Source organism: Glycine soja, chromosome 1, assembly GCF_004193775.1.
Source record: "Glycine soja cultivar W05 chromosome 1, ASM419377v2, whole genome shotgun sequence".
Classification (NCBI taxonomy): Eukaryota; Viridiplantae; Streptophyta; class Magnoliopsida; order Fabales; family Fabaceae; genus Glycine; species Glycine soja.
The window spans coordinates 41,937,841-41,963,915 of NC_041002.1; the positions used below are offsets into that span (position 1 = coordinate 41,937,841).

The 26,075-nt window shown below is 30.1% G+C and overlaps 2 pseudogenes; both read left to right on the top strand.

Moving 5' to 3' along the window:
* Positions 1 to 5,429: 5,429 nt before the first annotated feature.
* On the top strand, positions 5,430 to 7,102 carry LOC114405118 (annotated as a pseudogene).
* A 9,836-nt stretch (positions 7,103 to 16,938) lies between these two features.
* Positions 16,939 to 18,834, top strand: LOC114405123 (annotated as a pseudogene).
* The last annotated feature ends 7,241 nt before the right edge of the window (positions 18,835 to 26,075 follow it).

A 26,075-nucleotide genomic window follows, 5' to 3' on the forward strand; every position in this document is an offset into this window, starting at 1 on the left:
AATCGTTTTTACGAAAACCGATGTTAATATAGAAATACAACATTGGTTTTTGCAAAAACCAATATTATATGTATAAGTTAACACCAATTTTGGTAAAAACCGATGTTAATATGAGGATATTTGACTTTTTTTATAATTCTTACTATATAACATCAATTTTTTGAAAAACAAATGTTGTCATTTTTATCTCAACATCGGTTTTGGAAAACCGATGTTAACGATATTACTTTCAACATTGGTACTTTCAACAACGGTTGATAACCGATGTTGAAAGTCCTTAATAATCGATGTTAAAATCCTATTTTCTAGTAGTGGGTAAGCTCACAAAATTATGAAAACCTACACATAATAATACATACATCTAAAATATGAAACCTTAATATTCAATAAACACAATAGACAAGTTTATAAAGCATATACTTCTACAATAATACTTATGCCATATATGTAGACTCAACTCCATGGAGATCTCCAACATGTGGACGAATCCGTTTGCGTGTCTCTTAAGCATAATGTAGCAGCAACAACAGGGCGAATCCACAAAATGACACATGTCAAAGAAAACCCATTGGGGTGACACTAGATATGATCTCAGAGCAATTAGGACTTCGTTAGGAAATATGTATGTGGGGGTCACCACCACAACATGGAGTTTGTAACGGCTCCGGATTCATGTGGATTCACACATCGTATATCCTCAAGGATACCAATGGTACCACCACTAGCCTTCCCAATGCTTCGTAGGCGATCCTCGTCAACTCACACATGGTACTCAATCATATATTTAACCCCATTGCTTAGATTTCCCTTATATGGATTAGACATATTCAAAGGTATGCCAGCCACCTCTCATGGGTTGGGCCTCTCCATGGAATACTAAGCAAAATTATCACCTTATTCTCAAGGCCTTGAAAAACGAAAATCCTTTAGGATTTTTCAATAACTATTTGTCTCACATTTTTGATAATACTTAAAATGTTGAACAATATATGCTAATATGTTTTTGTCTATGAGACAATTACTAATTATTATCTTATTCATCAAGGATATTAAATCCTAAAATTATTGTATTATCTACGTTGCTTAAGAATTTAAAATGTCAAATAATCTACTAATGGATTTATTAAATAAATATTAGAAAATTCCATTAAAAGGAAACTTAAAAATGATAATTAAATTAATTTACTTCGCCATTTTTTTAAAGCCTATTGTAGACTATTCTAGAATATTTTAAATACATAATTCACATCTTTGTGAATAATAATTTCTTTTCCTTTATTTTCCAAGAACATATCCAGTCACTTTCTCTAGATTTTATTAGGACTATTCTTACTTACAAAGTTCTCCTTTTTCCTATAAAGTCACTAAAAAAGAGCTATCATAAAAGGAAATGCTTTAAACCTTAAAGAATATGCCTATCTATTTTGAGCATGATTCCTGTTTTTCCAATCGTTAAACTTATTATTTAATGGTAATTATCATCATTCTATTTAGAGAGAAAAAAAATTCAGTTTTCTTTTACTTTTTCTTCTTATGGTGCCTAAGGCAGAGGGATGTTGTGTAACGGTTGCACACTCTTTAAGAATAGGTTTTTAGACAATTTATTTATTTATTATTATTTTTATACCGTTTATAATTTATTCAAATAATAACCTTAATATCTAAACTTAAGTTCTCAGTTTAAACTCTTTTTCTTTATCATAATATCTAAACTTGACTTCTTAGTTTAATTTCTTTTTCTGTATCTACCTATGGAAAGTTAAGTATTTTATTCCTTCTAACTTCATTATCTGTTTTGAACCCATTCAATGGGACTCAAACAGTCCCTATATGGCTCACAATTATACTCCTCATACAATGATATCAAAATCTCAAATGATTCATGGTTGGTACTTTATAAGTTTGCAAGAATAGGCATAATATATATCTATAATAATCTTTCTACTTTAACATGTAAAAACAATAAGCATGTATCGACTTATATAGCTTAGCTTTCATGTCGGGTATCATAAGATCCAAACTTCACGCTAATTTTTTTCCCTATGCGCATAATGATCTCACCAACTCCAGTATGCCTTTTCTTTTTCTCTTTTTCCTTGCGAAAACATATTAAGAATATATCTTCTATCACCAAAACAACAACACTCAGTACTTTCCTATTTACACTAAGCAACCAATGTAAAGGAGACAAACAAAGAGTCAGCTCCCTTACCTCAAAGAGATGCTAAAAGATAGAGGTTTAGATGAGTGATAGGTGAAGAAATTTATCACTTTGGACACGGTCTTGAATAAATCATCATTCATTTAACAACAAACCATTCCCATGAACAACATAGAAAATAGAAATGGTTACAAGAAAGAAAAATGTCCAGATTTGATAATGGAAAGGGAAGAGAAAGATTAAGAATAACTTACCAATAGTATAGATCAAGGGAAGAAAAGAATTACATTTTTTAGCTTTTGAATACTCCTTGAACTTATAATTATGAAATTGGAAGTGTATGTATTTTGAAAAGCTAAAGAAGAAGAAATACGAAGGAGAAGAGGTACTGCAGACTTCACCGTACATAACAGAATAATTAAGAATATGTGTTTTGCTTCAGTAATTTATAAGCCTAAATATATATATATATATATATATATATATATATATATATATATATATATATATATATATATATATAATTTTATATAGTTTACTTCTACATAAGAAATCTATCATTGCCTAAAACATTTAAACCTGTACCTCCCTTGAAAGTTGCTCCACATTGCACATGGACTATCATGACTGCATCCAACAATTGTACACATGTTGCATGGTGGCATCTCTTTTATTGCACCATCTAATTTTTTTCCTCTTAGCAATAAAGTTATAATATTTTTATTACATCTGTTTGCATAGAACACCTCTTGTAACACATTTATTATAAAATCAAGTGAATGAAATTGAGTGTAGCAAATGCCACATTTTATGTGTTTTTTCTTTGTCCGTAAAACAAGTGCTAATCAATTTTTTTTTCTTTTTAATTGTTGTCACTGCTGTGTATTCTTAAACTGGTAGTGTATAACTCAATTTTGTTCCTAATAAAATTTTCTATTGAATCTTACACACAAATATTACACATATTTATTAATTATTTTTTAAAATTAAATTAAACTAACTCTTATAATTATTTTCAATCACTTTATCATGAATTAGAAAAATCACAATGTTAAATTAGACGGGTAATCATACTAATTATAATACATTAACTATTTTATGCATTTTAAGAAAGTTGGTTAATTTAATTTTAAGCAATAAATTTGTCTGTAATTGTAACATTATTTTTAAGAAACCCTTCAATAATTAATGTATATGGAGAGAGAATATTAGTATTGGTCTTTTAATTCTTAAAATTAAACTCTTTCTTTTTTCAATCATAAGAAAGAGAAAGAGACAATTGGTAGCATTTATGATACATGCATTAAAATAATTAAGGTTATTTTGATAAAATATAATTCATGCAACGACCAATTAGAACAGAGTCATATGAAAATGAATAAGGAAATATCTAAATAATCTCTTAAAAAAGAGGATGGAGAGACTATAATATTCGTTGGAAAAAATATTTTCATTAAGTTTAGAAATTGTATCATCAAATACATAATTATTTTTAAGAAATATACTTTATATAATATAATATACACTCCCTCTATTTTAAAATAATAGTCTTTTCAAGTCATGCATACATATTAGAAAACATTCAATTATAAAAATTTAGACAAAAGTATCCATAGTTTTTCAACTACTATTGGCCTTAATTGTCTCACTATCTACGAATAATAAATATATTCTATCCTTTAGGCCTCGACCAACATATTTTTATGACAAATGTGTTTTTATTAAGGCAAGTATTTATTAATCTTCTTAACTAGATATAAGAGTTATAAAAAAAATAGCTCTATAAAGTCAAAAGAATTACTATTTCGAAAAAATGAACCTAAAAAGACTACTATTTTGAAACGGTGAGATTAAATATAATAATATAAATAATAACACACAAAAATTTTCATGTTAAAGGATGTCACAATTTTTTATCACAAAAATCTAAGTGCTCATGGTAAAAATATATTATAAATTAATTTAGTAAATTTTTATTGTTACTTAATAAACATATTTTGAATTTCAAATTAACTAAATTAGGGTTATTGTTTAATTCAAAATTAGGAATCTAGCTCCAATATTATATAACATAAATGCTTATTTATGTATAATTAAAATTTAAAATAAGTAAATATTTTCTAATATAAGTTATATTGTAATCAGAAAATTGCAATAAACATATTTAATTATATGGGTTAAGTTTGGGATTTAAATTGCAATATAAGATTACTTGTAATTATTGAAAATTTAATATTGAAATTCAATTTAGAGATTAAAATATTGAAAAGAAAAGGAGCTGAAATATTGAGAATATCTAATAGTGAAAATGGGGAGAGGGAGAATCTCATTTTCCAAATTATGTATTCTTACAAGTAGATATGTTAGTGAAAATTTTAATGAATAAAATATTTTTCAATGTTAGATGTGTATATTCTATTTCTTTTGAAAAAACAAACATAAAAGTAATCACCAATAATATTTGATTGAACATGGAAGCAAACTTGTATTCATATGAAGAAGCACATTTATTTTGTTTCATTCTTTAAAAGAGACAAGCCTAACAAACATGTTGATTTTGTAAATCATATCATAAAAACAAAAAGTATTTTAAATTTTATTTCGCATTAAAAAGACATTGCATAATATCGTCCTTTAAAGGAGTTTAATTTGTTGGTTAATAAGTAATGTATACACATTCCCCCACCTTTGGATTTATAATTAAAAGAAACAGAAAAACAAAAGTTTACCATGAAGAGGGATTGAAATTATTATAGAAACTAATTCTTACATAAAGTATCAATTGACACCAATTATTGTACCCATTAATAGATCTAAACAGTTGCTTAATGATTTGTAGTTTCATAAAAGTCACTAACATTTATTAATAAATTTTGTTCAAACCATTACCTGTAGATTGCAAACACATGCTTTAGCGACAAATGGAAATAAACATTTTACGTGTGTATTAAATCTACATTTAGTTATGCCAGTTATATTGCTACAAAATCTTCTATTATAAAAGCACCAAACAAGACCATCGTATGTACGTCAATTTATCTAAACAATTTCTTTAATTTTCAACAAAGACCAAATCTTCATCATGATCAATCCTTTGTCTTCTTCTCATATGGTAAGCAATATACTTTTTTTCAAACTTACTTATCAATCTACCTAATCTTTTAATCATGTGTTTGAATTATATCTAATTGAGCTTACCTTAAAAGAATAACATCATAGACAATTCATTACTAATTTTGTGACACTACTTGTTTATGTTCAGGTTAACATGGAGTTTATCTCTAATGCATTGATACTTTCATTCTCAATACTATTGTTGCTACCAAGTACATCATATTCACTATATCAAAAGCCTGAAAATCATATTAAGACAGCTATTTTTGTAACTGGGAGTTTTGAAATGGGACCCGGATCAATTGCAACAAAAACATTTGAGAATATAAAGTTTCCAAAGGTCATGTTGGAATTAAGAGTTTTGATGCGGAACTAGTTGACCAAGAAGGGAACTCTATACCTTCGTATGAAACTTACCTTCATCATTGGTTGCAATAAAGTACCACCAAAATATTACCATGTCACCTAATCCTAAGCTTCGTCGTCCTGAGATGCTTTTTTCCAAAGAAACAAGGACATGTAATGGTGGCATTCTTCCACATTATTGGGGATTTGGAGTAGAATCACGAGGAACAACCTCAAAAATTCCTGATCCTTTTGCTATAGAACAAGGTAACCCAACCTAAATTAAAAATGGATATGAGGAGAAATGGTTGCTCAACATCATGGTCATTGATACACGTGGTGCACAAGATAAGAAAGCTTGCACTCAATGTAGATGTGACCATATGAATCTCCCGAAGGACTTTTATAATGTCACAAGGGATATACATAACCAAAAATTGACTACAAATTATAAAGGAGGTCTATTTTGTTGTCAGGACAACTTACAATGCAAGCAAATAGAGGGTTTTCAAGGTCAAGGAGAATGGTTTCCTTAAGATACAAAATTAGTTGGGTTGATTGGAACATATACCAAATACCAGTTAAGGTTTACATACTTGATTCCACCGACAAAGTGAGGTCAAATGGTTCCAAAATACTTCATGATTGTCTGGTAGATAAGTTTTTCAAGACAATACTTTATGATAAAACAATATACTTTTCAATCTTATTAGAGTGAGTGAACAAAAGTAAATCTTAATTCCTTGCAGGCAGAGTATACCATTCCAGCAACTGGTGGTGGTGGTGATTCTCCTCATGTCCAAAAAGCAAACATCCCAATGGAAAAAGGAGGTTATCTAATTTATGGCACTGCTCATATGCATTCAGGTGTTGTAAATGCAACTTTATATGGACAGGTGATGAACAATATTTTTCGCCATTCTTATAAACCATTTGTTATTAGTTACGTATTAATCTTGTGAAACTTTTTGTGAATGACTTTTTATTCAATAAATTTTCTAATTCCATATCATTGTAAAAGGTCATATATAACAATGCATCTTCAACTCTAAAATTTATGTTCTCCTACCATTTAGGATGGAAGGACTTTATGTACATCAACACCAAAATATGGAACAGGAAAAGAGGCTGGAAATGAGAAAGGTTATCTCATTGGAATGTCTGTTTGTTATCCACAACCGGGTTCAATCAAGATTCATGATGGTGAAATTTTGACTCTAGAATCTAGATATAAAAATGAGTTTCGTACTGGAGCTATGGGACATTTCTACATCTATTTGGCAGAGGAACTACCACAATGATATTAAAAATGTAATTTTAAATTATTCATGTCCCTTCACTTAGTGCTTTATTTTATTTTGTGATAGTTGGTTCATGACAACATAAACATCAACACTCCTTTTGTCCATATCTCAATATGGAGTTCTTTTTCTTTTCTTTTTATATTCCATCGTATGGTGCATACAAGAGGAATGAACAAAAGACAATAGAGATGACATAATTTTTTTCCTTTCAATTGATATTCAAATGCCCGATTGTTTAAAGGAGTATTATGCATTTTGCTCTAAACATGCTTTTTTTATGAACACATTTCAAATTGAACCCACAAACTAATTCTTTAGGTATTTCTAAATAACATATATTTTTTAATTAGTTGTCCTTTTATACTTATAATTATAATTTTGTCATACATTTGGTTATATGCTTGAACATTTTCTCTTACTTTTTAACTAGAAAAGCTCAACATTATAGGTCATTAGGAGCATAATAAAGATGATGACAATGACGATATATAAAGAATATAAATACATAATTTTATTATCATATTCAAAAATCAATTTAAAAGAGGATTTTTTTAAAGCAAAGGATTGCAAAAGTATCATGATAAAACCCTATCATTCCAATTATGTCGGCAACATAGGGGCAATCAATCATATGCCCGCAAACCAAATTTGTTCATCAAAAAAGGAAATAACAACAAACATAGGAGGACATAAAACCAAATCCATGCAAATAAAAAAAAATAACAAAACCTGTAATTAGGCATATTCAACTTATCTCGAACAGAAGTATCGACAATAAAAGCTTTGGACTATATCCCACCATATGATACCTTGTGCATGTAAACCACGATTCGCTATCTATCCGTACAATAATTTCGTTCACACAAATATGGGAGCTATGGAAAGATATTCACTTAGTATATGACAAACAATTAATCCATTTATTTTGAAACTTCCACGGCACCAGGAGATGAGATTTGAAAATTTGTGCCAATGACAATGAGTCACCTTTCAACCATAATTGATCCGGACCTTTGCCTTGTGCTATTTCAATAGCTAAAAATCCAACTTGCAACTCAGCATGAAAGGCAATTGAAATATCCAAAGAGTGAGAGAAACAACCCAAAAAAGCACCCCTAGAATTACGAAAAATTCCCCCACTAGCTGAAGGCCCTAGACAACTATTTGTTGCACCATCAATGTTGCACTTAATCCATCCCATTTGAGTAGTTGCCTGAGATTAAGGCAGTAGACATAACTTTATGGACAATGTGCTCATACTGAAAAGGGCCACTTTCAAACCTAGCTTGGTTCCTATTATACCAAATAATCTAAATGATGTGTACAACTAAAGAAATGTGCACATCCTTGACCTATGAGCTAATTGAATTGCAGCAAGTATGATACAGGTCCATAGCGGAAGAAAAAGACTTGCTACATTGCAATAAGTGACTAAGCTAGTTCTAAAGCTTCATTGCTAAGGGACATTCCTGAAATAGTTGTTTTGCATTATCAACACTAGCTCCACAATGAGAACAAATAGAGGCAAAAGAAAAAAAACCCTACGTTCAAATTATCATCTGTAGGTGAACAATCATGAATCCATCTCCAAAACAAAAAGGATTTTGATGGCGAGATTCCTTTTCTCCGTAAGATCTTATGCCATGATAATGACTACAAGTTAGTTTGGAAGAAAGAAAACACTCCTTTAAAAGTCATGTTTCCTAAATTTGAGGGGATCCAAATGGGTTTATCTATGATCTCCTCTAAAGGAATAATAACAAATTTAATGTCTTCCGCTAGCTAGGAAAAGATAGTGTGAACTCTTGAGGAAGCACCCAACATTTATTCCTATTTAAACCCTTCACTATGGGCTGGAATGAGTTTCGAGTCAACTCTAGGATATTTAGAGTGATCGTTGTCGGTTCATCAAGCCAATTATCTAGCCAGAAGTAGATGTTAATAAGATCTCCAACTAACCAAACCGAATGTTCCATAACAATCCAAAAAAAATCCTTGATCCTTGTCCAAATAGAAGAGAAGATATAGTATTCCCCATGAGTACCAACCTTAAGAAATCTAGAATAGCACAAAATGCCCAAGGCTCATCTGAAGTGGCTAAAGACCAAATTAGCTTCATAATTGCAACCTTATTGATTAACTTTAGTGATCTAATTCAAAGGCCACCCATCTCTAAAGGAGATCACCTTTTTTTTTTAGGATACTGTGAATAATTTTCTCTCGTCAATATCACCAATACAAATGAAATTTTGAAGCCACATATCAAGCATCTTCAATCTAGCTATAGGCCAAGAGTAAATGTGAAAACTATATAACAACCTACTCTACACAACTGTTTTAATCAATCGTACTCTTCCCATAAAGAAGAGTAAAGAACCCTTCCAGGAGCTTAAAAGAGGGGCACACCAAGATAAGAAAAAGGAATAGATCCTTTAGAAAATCCCAAAACATTTTTAAAAAGGATATTTGAATTTAGAAACACATAATATATCAAATTTTCCTACAAACAAACATTTTGATATAATAAGGAAAATTCATGTCCTCTCAATCAATTTAGTAATAGGAGTTGATTTTATGTACGTACACACACATATTTACACATATTTCAAGTGAAAATTAAATTTATTCTCGTAAAAAATAATTAAATAAATGTTATTTTTTTAGGAGTTTCAATTGAAAATTCCATCAAAATTTATCTAGACTTGTGATTTGATAATATAAGAATATACTACAAAAGTGAAAAATAAAAGTCAAGAAATTAGCAAGAATAATGATAGTTAGTCGTCATTAGTTATAACAAAGATCCTTAAAAAATTTAATTAGTTTAAACGTCGTTGATTAAAATAATATTATTTAAATTCAATTTCAAAATGCACAATCAAGGAATCTTTTTTAGAGTTTTAAAGATATTGAGTTGTACTAAATTATTTCAAGAAGTCATAAATTAATATCAGGGAGTCATTAAGTTAACAATATTTTGATTAGCACTTAATTAAGTTTATTAGCCAATTTTCTTCTTTAGCTGAATTTTCTGTCACCAATCCGCAACCCTCCTTTCAATTTGTGTCCATTTGTATTAATTGACTATCACTGCATGTCCACTTAACAATGTTTATAGAAAGATTTAAAAATACTTTATTAATTTATTCAGAAAAAAGATGTAAATTTTTTGCATTTCATAAAGGCAATTGTCAATAGAATTTCATGATATATGGAAATAAAAATTAGTAAATACATAATTGCTAACAAATGTGCCATCTTCCATCAGACGACACGTGACCAATGTGCCATCTTCCATCAGACGACACGTGACCAATGTGCCATTTTGCATCAGACGACATGTGAAGTGGAAAATGACTTACACCAAGAAAACTGATCAAATGATGTTTGAGGCGGCAAAGGAAATTGCTAACAAGATTGTAAGTCACTTTCAATTGTCAATTGCAATTATTTATGTTTATTGTTTGATTGAGTAAACAAATAAATGTGTTCCTTATAGGATTCCATGGAGGAGCAGGCTTCACAGGATTCCATTGTCGCCCATGGACATTAAGATGTACTGACTATTGTCATTGGCCGACCAGAACACCCTGGTCGTGTGCGTGCTGCTGGAGCCGATGTCACGATCAAACAATACTTTGGACCGGCTCCAAGGACCTCCCACACGTCTTCGTCCATGTCTCCGAAAGACATGGAGTAGTTGAGGCAAAAAATCAGGGACCAGCTAGAGGAGTGGATCACAGAAAAAGTGACTCGACAAGTAATGTTGTCCTTTAGCCAGATGCAATCCCAGTTTCAATCGTAGATGCAATCACAGGTACTTGCACTACCTCCTGAGCCTGAGGATGGTCGTTCAACTACTCATGTCAGCACAAAGGAAAATGTTGTCATCTGGTTTTGACGATACTCCACAAAGTAAATCCAAGGCTACTGCTAGGTGGATTGTTGTTAAAGTAAGTCATTTAAACAATGCATCTAGTTATATTTTAATACTGTTTAGACTAATTTGAAATTAACATTGAATATCTAAATTTCATAATGTATTTAGTGTAATAGACAAAAAGGAAGTGCTGCGTGCGGGTATTACGTCATGCATCGGATGTCAACTATAATCTTAGGAAGTTTCAAGAATAATTGGAAAACGATAATTGCTTAATTCAAACGTATTTCATTTTGTTATAATTGGTATTATATATTATTAACTTATGTTTTATTATATCATGTAATATTTCAATGATGCTACACCATTGAAACCAAAGAGATTGGAGGCGCTTCGCATCCAACAGGCAAGCTACTATTTGAAAGTTAAAAATGAAACAATTAGTGTGTAAGTGGTTTTGCAATTGTAGTGTACTTATTTACATTTTTTACAATTCATGTTATATGCACATTAAATATTTTTTAATTCATAGTAAATATTCAACTTTTAAGGAATTTCTGCTAAAAATTGTTTGAAAACAGACTAAAAATTATCTGCTGTGGATCTGCTTTTTAATTTGCAGGTTAATTTGAGGTAACTTAAAAAATAGTAAACACATTGAAAAATCTAAAAAACAACAACGATTTTTACTAAAAATCGACGTTCATGTTTACAAACAACATCAGTTTTCCCAAAAACCGATGTTAACATGCACTCACAACATCAGTTTCTATAAAATCGATGTTATTGTTGAACATACAACATCAATTTTTACCAAAAGCCGATGTTGGTTATTAGAAAACAACATCGATTTTTAGTAAAAACCGATGTTGTTGGATGACAACCAAAATCGTTTTTACGAAAACCGATGTTAATATACAAATACAACATTGATTTTTGCAAAAACCGATATTATATGTATAAGTTAACACCAGTTTTGGTAAAAAACCAATGTTAATATGAAGATATTTGACTTTTTTTTTTTATATAATTCTTACTATATAACATCAATTATATGAAAAAACAATGTTGTCATTTTTATCTCAACATCGGTTTTGGAAAACCAATGTTAACGATATTACTTTCAACATTGGTACTTTCAACATCGGTTGATACCCGATGTTGAAAGTCCTAAATAATCGATGTTAAAATCCTATTTTCTAGTAGTGGGTAAGCTCATAAAATTATGAAAACCTACACTTAATAATTCAAACATCTAAAATATGAATCCTTAATATTCAATAAAGACAATAGACAAGTTTATAAAGCATATACTTCTACAATAATAGTTATGCCATATAAGTAGACTCAACTCCATGGAGATCTCCAACATGTGGACGAATCCGTTTGACGTGTCTCTTAAGCATGGTGCAGCAGCAACAACAGGGCGAATCCTCAAAATGAAACATGTCAAAGAAAAACCATTGGGGTGACACTAGATATGATCTTAGAGCAATTGGGGCATCGTTAGGAAATATGTATGTGGGGGTCACCACCACAACATGGAGTTTGTAACGGCTCCGGCTTGATGTGGATTCACACATTTGTAAATCCTCAAGGATACCAATGGTACCACCACTAGCCTTCCCAATGCTTCGTAGGCGTTCCTCGACAACTCACACATGCTACTCAATAATATATTTAATGTCATTGCTTAGATTTCCCTTATGTGGATTAGACATATTCAAAGGTATGCCAGCCACCTCTCATGGGTTGGGCCTCTCCACGGAATACTAAGCAAAATTATCACCTTATTCTCAAGGCCTTGAAAAACGAAAATCCTTTAGGATTTTTCAATAACTATTTGTCTCACATTTTTGACACTACTAATAATGTTGAACAATATATGCTAATATGTTTTTGTCTAAGAGACAGCTACTAATTATTATCTTATTCATCAAGGATATTAAATCCTAAAATTATTATATTATCTACGTTGCTTAAGAATTTAAAATGTCAAATAATCTACTAATGGATTTATTAAATAAATATTAGAAAATTCCATTAAAAGGAAACTTAAAAATGATAATTAAATTAATTTACTTCGCCATTTTTTTAAAGCCTATTGTAGACTATTCTAGAATATTTTAAATACATAATTCACATCTTTGTGAATAATAATTTCTTTTCCTTTTTTTTCCTATAACATATGCAGTCACTTTCTCTAGATTTTATTAGGACTATTCTTACTTACAAAGTTCTCCTTTTTGCTATATAGTCACTAAAAAAGAGCTATCATAAAAGGAAATGTTTTAAACTTTAAAGAATATGCCAATCTATTTTGAGCACGATTCCTATTTTTCCAATCGTGAAACTTATTATTTAATGGTAATTATCATCATTCTATTTAGAGAGAAAAAAATTCAGTTTTCTTTTACTTTTTCTTCTTATAGTGCCTAAGGTAGAGTGATGTTGTGTAACGGTTGCACACTCTTTAAGAATAGGTTTTAAGACAATTTATTTATTATTATTTTTATACCGTTTATAATTCATTCAAATAATTACCTTAATATCTAAACTTAAGTTCTCAGTTTAAATTCTTTTTCTTTATCATAATATCTAAACTTGAGTTCTTAGTTTAATTTCTTTTTTTGTATCTACCTATGGAAAGTTAAGTATTTTATTCCTTCTAACTTCATTATTTGTTTTGAACCCATTAAATGGGACTTAAACAGTCCCTATATGGCTCACAATTCTACTCCTCATACAATGATATCAAAATCTCAAATGATTCATGGTTGGTACTTTATAAGTTTGCAAGAATAGGCATAATATATATCTATAATAATCTTTCTACTTTAACATGTAAAAACAATAAGCATGTATTGACTTATATAGCTTAGCTTCCATTTCGGGTATCATAAGATCCAAACTTCACGCTAATTTTTTTCCCTATGCGCATAATGATCTCACCAACTCCAGTATGCATTTTCTTTTTCTCTTTTTCCTTGCAAAAACATATTAAGATCATATCTTCTATCACCAAAACAGCAACACTCAATATTTTCCTATTTATACTAAGCAACCAATGTAAAGGAGACAAACAAAGAGTCAGCTCCCTTACCTCAAAGAGATGCTAAAAGATAGAGGTTTAGATGAGTGATAGGTGAAGAAATTTATCACTTTGGACAGGGTCTTGAACAAATCATCATTAGTTTAACAACAAATTATTCCCATGAACAACATAGAAAATAGAAATGGTTAGGAGAAAGAAAAATGTCCAGATTTGATAAGGGAAATGGAAGAGAAATATTAAGAATAACTTGCCAATAGTATAGATCAAGCGAAGAAAAGAATTACATGTTTTTAGCTTTTGAATACTCCTTGAACTTATAATTATGAAATTGGAAGTGTATGTATTTTGAGAAGTGAAAGAAGAATAAATATGAAGGAGAAGAGGTACTGTGGACTTCACCCTACATAACAGAATAATAGAAGAATAAGTAAGGAGATGTGTTCTGCTTCAGTAATTTATAAGCCTAAATACATACATATATATATATATATATATATATATATATATATATATATGTATGTATGTATATGTATGTATATAGTTTACTTCTACATAAGAAATCTATCATTGCTTAAAACATTTATACATGCACCTCCCTTGCAAGTTGCTCCACATTGCACATGGACTATCATGACGACATCCAACAATTGTACACATGTTGCATGGTGGCATCTCTTTTATTGCACCATCTAATTTTTGTCTCTTAGCAATAAAGTTATAATATTTTTATTACATCTATTTGCATAGAACACCTCTTGTAACACATTTATTATAAAATCAAGTGAATGAAATTGAATGTAGCAAATGCCACATTTTCTGTGTTTTTTCTTTGTCCGTAAAACAAGGGCTAATCATTTTTTTTTTCTTTTTAATGGTTCTCACTGTTGTGTATTCTTAAACTGGTAGTGTATAACTCAATTTTGTTTCTAATAAAATTTTCTATTGAATCTTACACACAAAAATTTCACATATTTATTAATTATTTTTTAAAATTAAAGTAAACTTGCTCTTATAATTATTTTCAATCACTTTATCATGAATTAGAAAAATCACAATGTTACATTACACGGTAATCATACTAATTATAAAACATTAACTATTTTATGTATTTTAAGAAAGTTGGTTAATTTAATTTTAAGCAATAAATTTGTCTGTAATTGTAACATTATTTTTAAGAAACCCTTAAATAATTAATGTATATGGAGAGAGAATATTAGTAGTGGTCTTTTAATTCTTAAAATTAAACTCTTTCTTTTTTCAATCATAAGAGAGAAAGAGACAACTGGTAGCATTTATGATACATGCACTAAAATAATTAAGGTTATTTTGATAAAATATAATTCATGCAAGACCAATTAGAACAGAGTCATATGAAAATGAATAAGGATATATATAAATAATCTCTTAAAAAAGGGGATGGAGGGACTATAATATTCGTTGGAAAAAATATTTTCATTAAGTTTAGGAATTGTATCATCAAATACATATTTATTTTTTAGAAATATACTTTATATAATATAATATACACTCCCTCTATTTTAAAATAATAGTCTTTTCAACTCATGCATACATATTAGAAAACATTCAATTATAAAAATTTAGACAAAAATATCCTTAGTTTTTCAACTACTATTGGCATTAATTGTCTCACTATCTACCAATAACAAATATATTCTATCCTTTAGGCCTCGACCAACATATTTTTATGACAAATGTGTTTTTTTTAAGACAAGTATTTATTAATCTTCTTAACTAGATATAAGAGTATTATAAAAAAAATAGCTCTATAAAGTCAAAAGAATTACTATTTTGAAAAAATGAACCTAAAAAGACTACTATTTTGAAACGGTGAGATTAATTATAATAATATCAATAATAACACACAAAAATTTTCATGTTAAAGGATGTCACAATTTTTTATCACAAAAATCTAAGTGCTCATGGTAAAACTATATTATAAATTATTTTAGTAAATTTTTATTGTTATTTAATAAACATATTTTGAAATTTCAAATTAACTAAATTAGGGTTATTGTTTAATTCAAAATTAGGAATCTAGCTCCAATATTATATAACATAAATGCTTATTTATGTATAATTAAAATTTAAAACAAGTAAATATTTTCTAATATAAGTTATATTGTAATCAGAAAATTGCAATAAACATATTTAATTATATGGGTTAAGTTTGGGATTTAAATTGCAATATAAGATTACTTGTAATTATTGAAAATTTAATATTGAAATTCAATTTAGAGATAAAGATATTGAAAAGAAAAAGAGCTGAAATATTGAGAATATCTAATAGAGAAAATCGGGAGAGTGAGAATCTCATTTTCCAAATTATGTATTCTTACAAGTAGATATTTAGTGAAAATTTTAATGAATAAAATATTTTTCAATGTTAGATGTGTATTTTCTATTTCTTTTGAGAAAAAAAAAAGAAAAGTAATCACCAATAATATTTGATTGAACGTGGAAGCAAACTTGTATTCATATGAAGAAGCACATTTATTTTGTTTCATTCTTTAAAAGAGACAATCCTAACATGTTGATTTTGTAGATCATATCATAAAAACAAAAAGTATTTTAAATTTTATTTGGCATTAAAAAGACATTGCATAATATATTGAGATAACTAATGACGTGCTTTAAAGGAGTTTTATTTGTTGGTTAATAAGTAATGCATACGCATTCCCCCCCCCCCCCCTTTGGATTTATAATTAAACGAAACAGAAAACTAAAACAAAAGTTTACCATGAAGAGGGATTGAAATTATTATAGAAACTAATTCTTACATAAAGTATCAATTGACACCAATTATTGTACCCATAAATAGATCTAAACAGTTGCTTAATGATTTGTAGTTTCATAAAAGTCACCAACATTTATTAATAAATTTTGTTCAAACCATTACCTGTAGATTGCAAACACATGCTTTAGCGACAAATGGAAATAAACATTTTACGTGTGTATTAAATCTACATTTAGTTATGCCAGTTATATTGCTACAAAATCTTCTATTATAAAAGCACCAAACAAGACCATCGTATGTACACCAATTTATCTAAACAATTGCTTTAATTTTCAACAAAGACCAAATCTTCATCATGATCAATCCTTTGTCTTCTTCTCATATGGTAAGCAATATAGTTTTTTTTCAAACTTACTTATCAATCTACCTAATCTTTTAATCATGTGTTTGAATTATATCTAATTGAGCTTACCTTAAAAGAATAACATCATAGACAATTCATTACTAATTTTGTGACACTACTTGTTTATGTTTAGGTTAACATGGAGTTTATCTCTAATGCAATGATACTTTCATTCTCAATACTATTGTTGCTACCAAGTGCATCATATTCACTATATCAAAAGCCTAAAATCATATTAAGACAGCTATTTTTGTAACTGGGAGTTTTGAAATGGGACCCGGATCAATTGCAACAAAAACATTTGAGAATATAAAGTTTCCAAAAGGTCATGTTGGAATTAAGAGTTTTGATGCGGAACTAGTTGACCAAGAAGGGAACTCTATACCTTCGTATGAAACTTACCTTCATCATTGGTTTGCAATAAAGTACCACCAAAATATTACCATGTCACCTAATCCTAAGCTTCGTCGTCCTGAGGATGCTTTTTTCCAAAGAAACGAAGGCACATGTAATGGTGGCATTCTTCCACATTATTGGGGATTTGGAGTAGAATCACGAGGAACAACCTCAAAAATTCCTGATCCTTTTGCTATAGAACAAGGTAACCCAACAAAAATTAAAAATGGATATGAGGAGAAATGGTTGCTCAACATCATGGTCATTGATACACGTGGTGCACAAGATAAGAAAGCTTGCACTCAATGTAGATGTGACCAGATGAATCTCCCGAAGGACTTTTATAATGTCACAAGGGATATACATAACCAAAAATTGACTACAAATTATAAAGGAGGTCTATTTTGTTGTCAGGACAACTTACAATGCAAGCAAATAGAGGGTTTTCAAGGTTCAAGGAGAATGGTTTCCTTAAGATACAAAATTAGTTGGGTTGATTGGAACATATACCAAATACCAGTTAAGGTTTACATACTTGATTCCACCGACAAAGTGAGGTCAAATGGTTCCAAAATACTTCATGATTGTCTGGTAGATAAGTTTTTCAAGACAGTACTTTATGATAAAACAATATACTTTTCAATCTTATTAGAGTGAGTGAACAAAAGTAAATCTTAATTCCTTGCAGGCAGAGTATACCATTCCAGCAACTGGTGGTGGTGGTGATTCTCCTCATGTCCAAAAAGCAAACATCCCAATGGAAAAAGGAGGTTATCTAATTTATGGCACTGCTCATATGCATTCAGGTGTTGTAAATGCAACTTTATATGGACAGGTGATGAACAATATTTTTCGCCATTCTTATAAACCATTTGTTATTAGTTACGTATTAATCTTGTGAAACTTTTTGTGAATGACTTTTTATTCAATAAATTTTCTAATTCCATATCATTGTAAAAGGTCATATATAACAATGCATCTTCAACTCTAAAATTTATGTTCTCCTACCATTTAGGATGGAAGGACTTTATGTACATCAACACCAAAATATGGAACAGGAAAAGAGGCTGGAAATGAGAAAGGTTATCTCATTGGAATGTCTGTTTGTTATCCACAACCGGGTTCAATCAAGATTCATGATGGTGAAATTTTGACTCTAGAATCTAGATATAAAAATGAGTTTCGTACTGGAGCTATGGGACATTTCTACATCTATTTGGCAGAGGAACTACCACAATGATATTAAAAATGTAATTTTAAATTATTCATGTCCCTTCACTTAGTGCTTTATTTTATTTTGTGATAGTTGGTTCATGACAACATAAACATCAACACTCCTTTTGTCCATATCTCAATATGGAGTTCTTTTTCTTTTCTTTTTATATTCCATCGTATGGTGCATACAAGAGGAATGAACAAAAGACAATAGAGATGACATAATTTTTTTCCTTTCAATTGATATTCAAATGCCCGATTGTTTAAAGGAGTATTATGCATTTTTCTCTAAACATGCTTTTTTTATGAACACATTTCAAATTGAACCCACAAACTAATTCTTTAGGTATTTCTAAATAACATATATTTTTTAATTAGTTGTCCTTTTATACTTATAATTATAATTTTGTCATACATTTGGTTATATGCTTGAACATTTTCTCTTACTTTTTAACTAGAAAAGCTCAACATTATAGGTCATTAGGAGCATAATAAAGATGATGACAATGACAATATATAAAGAATATAAATACATAATTTTATTATCATATTCAAAAATCAATTTAAAAGAGGATTTTTTTAAAGCAAAGGATTGCAAAAGTATCATGATAAAACCCTATCATTCCAATTATGTCGGCAACATAGGGGCAATCAATCATATGCCCGCAAACCAAATTTGTTCATCAAAAAAGGAAATAACAACAAACATAGGAGGACATAAAACCAAATCCATGCAAATAAAAAAAAATAACAAAACCTGTAATTAGGCATATTCAACTTATCTCGAACAGAAGTATCGACAATAAAAGCTTTGGACTATATCCCACCATATGATACCTTGTGCATGTAAACCATGATTCGCTATCTATCCGTACAATAATTTCGTTCACACAAATATGGGAGCTATGGAAAGATATTCACTTAGTATATGACAAACAATTAATCCATTTATTTTGAAACTTCCACGGCACCAGGAGATGAGATTTGAAAATTTGTGCCAATGACAATGAGTCACCTTTCAACCATAATTGATCCGGACCTTTGCCTTGTGCTATTTCAATAGCTAAAAATCCAACTTGCAACTCAGCATGAAAGGCAATTGAAATATCCAAAGAGTTAGAGAAACAACCCAAAAAAGCACCCCTAGAATTACGAAAAATTCCCCCACTAGCTGAAGGCCCCAGACAACTATTTGTTGCACCATCAATGTTGCACTTAATCCATCCCATTTGAGTAGTTGCCTGAGATTAAGGCAGTAGACATAACTTTATGGACAATGTGCTCATACTGAAAAGGGCCACTTTCAAACCTAGCTTGGTTCCTATTATACCAAATAATCTAAATGATGTGTACAACTAAAGAAATGTGCACATCCTTGACCTATGAGCTAATTGAATTGCAGCAAGTATGATACAGGTCCATAGCGGAAGAAAAAGACTTGCTACATTGCAATAAGTGACTAAGCTAGTTCTAAAGCTTCATTGCTAAGGGACATTCCTGAAATAGTTGTTTTGCATTATCAACACTAGCTCCACAATGAGAACAAATAGAGGCAAAAGAAAAAAAACCCTACGTTCAAATTATCATCTGTAGGTGAACAATCATGAATCCATCTCCAAAACAAAAAGGATTTTGATGGCGAGATTCCTTTTCTCCGTAAGATCTTATGCCATGATAATGACTACAAGTTAGTTTGGAAGAAAGAAAACACTCCTTTAAAAGTCATGTTTCCTAAATTTGAGGGGATCCAAATGGGTTTATCTATGATCTCCTCTAAAGGAATAATAACAAATTTAATGTCTTCCGCTAGCTAGGAAAAGATAGTGTGAACTCTTGAGGAAGCACCCAACATTTATTCCTATTTAAACCCTTCACTATGGGCTGGAATGAGTTTCGAGTCAACTCTAGGATATTTAGAGTGATCGTTGTCGGTTCATCAAGCCAATTATCTAGCCAGAAGTAGATGTTAATAAGATCTCCAACTAACCAAACCGAATGTTCCATAACAATCCAAAAAAAATCCTTGATCCTTGTCCAAATAGAAGAGAAGATATAGTATTCCCCATGAGTACCAACCTTAAGAAATCTAGAATAGCACAAAATGCCCAAGGCTCATCTGAAGTGGCTAAAGACCAAATTAGCTTCATAATTGCAACCTTATTGATTAACTTTAGTGATCTAATTCAAAGGCCACCCATCTCTAAAGGAGATCACCTTTTTTTTTTAGGATACTGTGAATATTTTCTCTCGTCAATATCACCAATACAAATGAAATTTTGAAGCCACATATCAAGCATCTTCAATCTAGCTATAGGCCAAGAGTAAATGTGAAAACTATATAACAACCTACTCTACACAACTGTTTTAATCAATCGTACTCTTCCCATAAAGAAGAGTAAAGAACCCTTCCAGGAGCTTAAAAGAGGGGCACACCAAGATAAGAAAAAGGAATAGATCCTTTAGAAAATCCCAAAACATTTTTAAAAAGGATATTTGAATTTAGAAACACATAATATATCAAATTTTCCTACAAACAAACATTTTGATATAATAAGGAAAATTCATGTCCTCTCAATCAATTTAGTAATAGGAGTTGATTTTATGTACGTACACACACATATTTACACATATTTCAAGTGAAAATTAAATTTATTCTCGTAAAAAATAATTAAATAAATGTTATTTTTTTAGGAGTTTCAATTGAAAATTCCATCAAAATTTATCTAGACTTGTGATTTGATAATATAAGAATATACTACAAAAGTGAAAAATAAAAGTCAAGAAATTAGCAAGAATAATGATAGTTAGTCGTCATTAGTTATAACAAAGATCCTTAAAAAATTTAATTAGTTTAAACGTCGTTGATTAAAATAATATTATTTAAATTCAATTTCAAAATGCACAATCAAGGAATCTTTTTTAGAGTTTTAAAGATATTGAGTTGTACTAAATTATTTCAAGAAGTCATAAATTAATATCAGGGAGTCATTAAGTTAACAATATTTTGATTAGCACTTAATTAAGTTTATTAGCCAATTTTCTTCTTTAGCTGAATTTTCTGTCACCAATCCGCAACCCTCCTTTCAATTTGTGTCCATTTGTATTAATTGACTATCACTGCATGTCCACTTAACAATGTTTATAGAAAGATTTAAAAATACTTTATTAATTTATTCAGAAAAAAGATGTAAATTTTTTGCATTTCATAAAGGCAATTGTCAATAGAATTTCATGATATATGGAAATAAAAATTAGTAAATACATAATTGCTAACAAATGTGCCATCTTCCATCAGACGACACGTGACCAATGTGCCATCTTCCATCAGACGACACGTGACCAATGTGCCATTTTGCATCAGACGACATGTGAAGTGGAAAATGACTTACACCAAGAAAACTGATCAAATGATGTTTGAGGCGGCAAAGGAAATTGCTAACAAGATTGTAAGTCACTTTCAATTGTCAATTGCAATTATTTATGTTTATTGTTTGATTGAGTAAACAAATAAATGTGTTCCTTATAGGATTCCATGGAGGAGCAGGCTTCACAGGATTCCATTGTCGCCCATGGACATTAAGATGTACTGACTATTGTCATTGGCCGACCAGAACACCCTGGTCGTGTGCGTGCTGCTGGAGCCGATGTCACGATCAAACAATACTTTGGACCGGCTCCAAGGACCTCCCACACGTCTTCGTCCATGTCTCCGAAAGACATGGAGTAGTTGAGGCAAAAAATCAGGGACCAGCTAGAGGAGTGGATCACAGAAAAAGTGACTCGACAAGTAATGTTGTCCTTTAGCCAGATGCAATCCCAGTTTCAATCGTAGATGCAATCACAGGTACTTGCACTACCTCCTGAGCCTGAGGATGGTCGTTCAACTACTCATGTCAGCACAAAGGAAAATGTTGTCATCTGGTTTTGACGATACTCCACAAAGTAAATCCAAGGCTACTGCTAGGTGGATTGTTGTTAAAGTAAGTCATTTAAACAATGCATCTAGTTATATTTTAATACTGTTTAGACTAATTTGAAATTAACATTGAATATCTAAATTTCATAATGTATTTAGTGTAATAGACAAAAAGGAAGTGCTGCGTGCGGGTATTACGTCATGCATCGGATGTCAACTATAATCTTAGGAAGTTTCAAGAATAATTGGAAAACGATAATTGCTTAATTCAAACGTATTTCATTTTGTTATAATTGGTATTATATATTATTAACTTATGTTTTATTATATCATGTAATATTTCAATGATGCTACACCATTGAAACCAAAGAGATTGGAGGCGCTTCGCATCCAACAGGCAAGCTACTATTTGAAAGTTAAAAATGAAACAATTAGTGTGTAAGTGGTTTTGCAATTGTAGTGTACTTATTTACATTTTTTACAATTCATGTTATATGCACATTAAATATTTTTTAATTCATAGTAAATATTCAACTTTTAAGGAATTTCTGCTAAAAATTGTTTGAAAACAGACTAAAAATTATCTGCTGTGGATCTGCTTTTTAATTTGCAGGTTAATTTGAGGTAACTTAAAAAATAGTAAACACATTGAAAAATCTAAAAAACAACAACGATTTTTACTAAAAATCGACGTTCATGTTTACAAACAACATCAGTTTTCCCAAAAACCGATGTTAACATGCACTCACAACATCAGTTTCTATAAAATCGATGTTATTGTTGAACATACAACATCAATTTTTACCAAAAGCCGATGTTGGTTATTAGAAAACAACATCGATTTTTAGTAAAAACCGATGTTGTTGGATGACAACCAAAATCGTTTTTACGAAAACCGATGTTAATATACAAATACAGCATTGATTTTTGCAAAAACCGATATTATATGTATAAGTTAACACCAGTTTTGGTAAAAAACCAATGTTAATATGAAGATATTTGACTTTTATTTTTATAATTCTTACTATATAACATCAATTTTATGAAAAAACAATGTTGTCATTTTTATCTCAACATCGGTTTTGGAAAACCGATGTTAACGATATTACTTTCAACATTGGTACTTTCAACATCGGTTGATACCCGATGTTCAAAGTCCTTAATAATCGATGTTAAAATAATATTTTCTAGTAGTGGGTAAGCTCATAAAATTATGAAAACCTACACATAATAATTCATACATCTAAAATATGAAAGCTTAATATTCAATAAAGACAATAGACAAGTTTATAAAGCATATACTTCTACAATAATAGTTATGCCATATAAGTAGACTCAACTCCATGGAGATCTCCAACATGTGGACGAATCCGTTTGACGTGTCTCTTAAGCATGGTGCAGCAGCAACAACAGGGCGAATCCTCAAAATGAAACATGTCAAAGAAAAACCATTGGGGTGACACTAGATATGATCTTAGAGCAATTGGGGCATCGTTAGGAAATATGTATGTGGGGGTCACCACCACAACATGGAGTTTGTAACGGCTCCGGCTTGATGTGGATTCACACATTTGTAAATCCTCAAGGATACCAATGGTACCACCACTAGCCTTCCCAATGCTTCGTAGGCGTTCCTCGACAACTCACACATGCTACTCAATAATATATTTAATGTCATTGCTTAGATTTCCCTTATGTGGATTAGACATATTCAAAGGTATGCCAGCCACCTCTCATGGGTTGGGCCTCTCCACGGAATACTAAGCAAAATTATCACCTTATTCTCAAGGCCTTGAAAAACGAAAATCCTTTAGGATTTTTCAATAACTATTTGTCTCACATTTTTGACACTACTAATAATGTTGAACAATATATGCTAATATGTTTTTGTCTAAGAGACAGCTACTAATTATTATCTTATTCATCAAGGATATTAAATCCTAAAATTATTATATTATCTACGTTGCTTAAGAATTTAAAATGTCAAATAATCTACTAATGGATTTATTAAATAAATATTAGAAAATTCCATTAAAAGGAAACTTAAAAATGATAATTAAATTAATTTACTTCGCCATTTTTTAAAGCCTATTGTAGACTATTCTAGAATATTTTAAATACATAATTCACATCTTTGTGAATAATAATTTCTTTTCCTTTTTTTTCCTATAACATATGCAGTCACTTTCTCTAGATTTTATTAGGACTATTCTTACTTACAAAGTTCTCCTTTTTGCTATATAGTCACTAAAAAAGAGCTATCATAAAAGGAAATGTTTTAAACTTTAAAGAATATGCCAATCTATTTTGAGCACGATTCCTATTTTTCCAATCGTGAAACTTATTATTTAATGGTAATTATCATCATTCTATTTAGAGAGAAAAAAATTCAGTTTTCTTTTACTTTTTCTTCTTATAGTGCCTAAGGTAGAGTGATGTTGTGTAATGGTTGCACACTCTTTAAGAATAGGTTTTAAGACAATTTATTTATTATTATTTTTATACCGTTTATAATTCATTCAAATAATTACCTTAATATCTAAACTTAAGTTCTCAGTTTAAATTCTTTTTCTTTATCATAATATCTAAACTTGAGTTCTTAGTTTAATTTCTTTTTTTGTATCTACCTATGGAAAGTTAAGTATTTTATTCCTTCTAACTTCATTATTTGTTTTGAACCCATTAAATGGGACTTAAACAGCCCCTATATGGCTCACAATTCTACTCCTCATACAATGATATCAAAATCTCAAATGATTCATGGTTGGTACTTTATAAGTTTGCAAGAATAGGCATAATATATATCTATAATAATCTTTCTACTTTAACATGTAAAAACAATAAGCATGTATAGACTTATATAGCTTAGCTTCCATTTCGGGTATCATAAGATCCAAACTTCACGCTAATTTTTTTCCCTATGCGCATAATGATCTCACCAACTCCAGTATGCATTTTCTTTTTCTCTTTTTCCTTGCAAAAACATATTAAGATCATATCTTCTATCACCAAAACAGCAACACTCAATATTTTCCTATTTATACTAAGCAACCAATGTAAAGGAGACAAACAAAGAGTCAGCTCCCTTACCTCAAAGAGATGCTAAAAGATAGAGGTTTAGATGAGTGATAGGTGAAGAAATTTATCACTTTGGACAGGGTCTTGAACAAATCATCATTAGTTTAACAACAAATTATTCCCATGAACAACATAGAAAATAGAAATGGTTAGGAGAAAGAAAAATGTCCAGATTTGATAAGGGAAATGGAAGAGAAATATTAAGAATAACTTGCCAATAGTATAGATCAAGCGAAGAAAAGAATTACATGTTTTTAGCTTTTGAATACTCCTTGAACTTATAATTATGAAATTGGAAGTGTATGTATTTTGAGAAGTGAAAGAAGAATAAATATGAAGGAGAAGAGGTACTGTGGACTTCACCCTACATAACAGAATAATAGAAGAATAAGTAAGGAGATGTGTTCTGCTTCAGTAATTTATTAGCCTAAATACATATATATATATATATAT